The sequence below is a fragment of the Nicotiana tomentosiformis genome, chromosome 11 (genome assembly GCF_000390325.3).
Source record: "Nicotiana tomentosiformis chromosome 11, ASM39032v3, whole genome shotgun sequence".
NCBI lineage: Eukaryota > Viridiplantae > Streptophyta > Magnoliopsida > Solanales > Solanaceae > Nicotiana > Nicotiana tomentosiformis.
In genome coordinates this window covers 100,885,259-100,887,418 of record NC_090822.1, presented here as the reverse complement: position 1 = coordinate 100,887,418, position 2,160 = coordinate 100,885,259, and the positions used below count along the sequence as shown (strand labels likewise).

Genomic DNA, 2,160 nt, shown 5'->3' with positions numbered 1-2,160 from the left:
CATAGTTATGTTATCTTTGACAGGTAAAATGGGATGAGTACTTTGTGCAGCTTTTTACTTCCTTTTTTATGCATGTTGGAGCTTCTTCAAAGGCTTTTGATTATGATTTGGTTATTATTCAAGATGGTGTAATTCCAATTAACTTTCACTTTTTCTTTCTATTTTATTTATTTATCCATCTATCTATCTTTTATTTATTTTTCGGAAGAATTTATCACGCACGTTTATCCAAGATAAAAGCACAGTTTTGTTTATGCATATGTAACATAGTTTAAGTTGAAAGCAAAAGATTCAGTTGAACTCATAACTTTTTTGACTTGTATAATTTGAACTGTGTTGGTATAAGAACAAGAAGAAGTTACCATTTGCCATTGGAGAGACAGAGAAAGGGTGTGATGTGTTCAGTGGGAGATGGGTTTGGGACGAGATTCGACCTTTGTATGATGAATCAGAACATCCGTACGTAATGCCATAGTTGACTTGCCAAGAACATGGCAGGCCAGATAAAGACTATCAGCATTGGAGATGGAAACCTCATAGTTGCTATGTCCCAAGGTAAAATTCTTATATATATATATATATATATATATATATATATATATATATATATATATATATAGAACATTTATGTATGACGGATTATTTGCAAATTCATCTTTGCTGCAATTGACGCAAAACCTCCGAGTGAATCTACAATTTCTCAAAAGACTTCCAAAAAAGAGTCTGCTTAGGTACCTGCAAATTCAAATAAGAGGAAGAAAAAAGATACATCATCTGACTCTGAAGATGAAGAGGTAAATAGTGATGAGGAGAGTGACAACTATGAAGAACAATCTAGCGAGCGAGCTAGGTCTTCCGGCAGAGGTCAAGGAAAGGATGTTGGCAAAGCTACAACAAGTAAAAAGGGCAGTGGCCATGGAAGAAGTCGACCTCCATCGGCAAATAAAAGCTCTCAGCCTGAAGGAAAAGTAACGACAGGTAAAAGAGGAAGTCCCGGGAAATCATAAGAGTACAACTTTTTTGGTTATGTTAAAAGCTTTCAATATCATCAAATGTATCTTACTCTCCATTTCCTCCTTAATTACACTGCAAAAAGTGAATCATTTTCATCATTATTTCCATTATACATTCTGAAATTTAGCAAGTGTAAAACATTTGTGCTTTAAATTTGTAATCTGTATTGACACAGAGCATTAACCAGCAAGATGGAAGTGTTTGTCCGAGTTTGTATCTGCTCAACTCTATATCTATGATTGACAGATATTAACAGATTACAAGGATGATTCCTTGGACAACAAAGTTGATGTTCCTGTTAGGCACAAAGTTGATTGTGTAACTATAATGTTTAACTATCGCAATTCACGTGAGGTTTAATATATCAACTGTCAGAACTGTTATGTAGCGTTGGAAATTGATAATATATTAACAAACCTTCATGGAATGAACAAAGTATCACAAAAACTGAGATCTCATAAATACCAAACCAGGTAAATGAACATGGCGTTTTCCTTGGACAATTTAGAGTACTATTGGAAACAATTGCAAAAAGAATTTACGCTAAAAAACTATTGGGCCGTGCTTAGCACAGGCAATACCCCACTAGTAATAAGAGAAGCTAGGAAAAAATACATATCCTACTAGTTGTGTCTTCAATCAAATGTTACAGCATATTTGCATCTCATCAAAGATCGGAGTTATGCTAATAGCAAAATTGAAAATATTAGTTGTTGTGTCTTTTTAGCTTGTGCTCCATTACAGCATAGTGCCATCTCTCTTTTTTTTTGGTCAAAATAAAAAAAAAATTCAACCAAGTATAGAAATATACACAGCTAACTCTTTTGGACTCAAGAGTTAGTTCTCAAAAAGAATTACAGAACTCAACTAAAGCTCTACTCAAAACATGTGGCTATGCCATGTTATCAGTGTTTTAGCTTATCACCTTCTATGAAGGGTACAAGCTAAAGACCTCTTCATATAGTTGCATTACAAGCCAATCTATGTATGGGTAGTAATTCAAACTATCTAGTATACTCTTCCATTTATAATTTCTCTGCCCTATAACATGTAACTGTATAACAATGTCCTTCACCCTCTACCTATGCTCTTACTTCTTTTGTTGAAATCTTCTTGCGTTTTTCTCTGCCCAAATATGATAGACAA

The 2,160-nt window shown here is 34.0% G+C and overlaps 1 long non-coding RNA gene across 1 annotated transcript; it reads left to right on the top strand.

Annotated features, from left to right (window-relative positions):
* Positions 1 to 646: 646 nt before the first annotated feature.
* Positions 647 to 1,269, top strand: LOC108942978 (uncharacterized). The gene is made up of 2 exons (XR_001966875.3): positions 647 to 968; positions 1,009 to 1,269. It is a non-coding gene; the product is annotated as an uncharacterized lncRNA (long non-coding RNA).
* Positions 1,270 to 2,160: the final 891 nt, after the last annotated feature.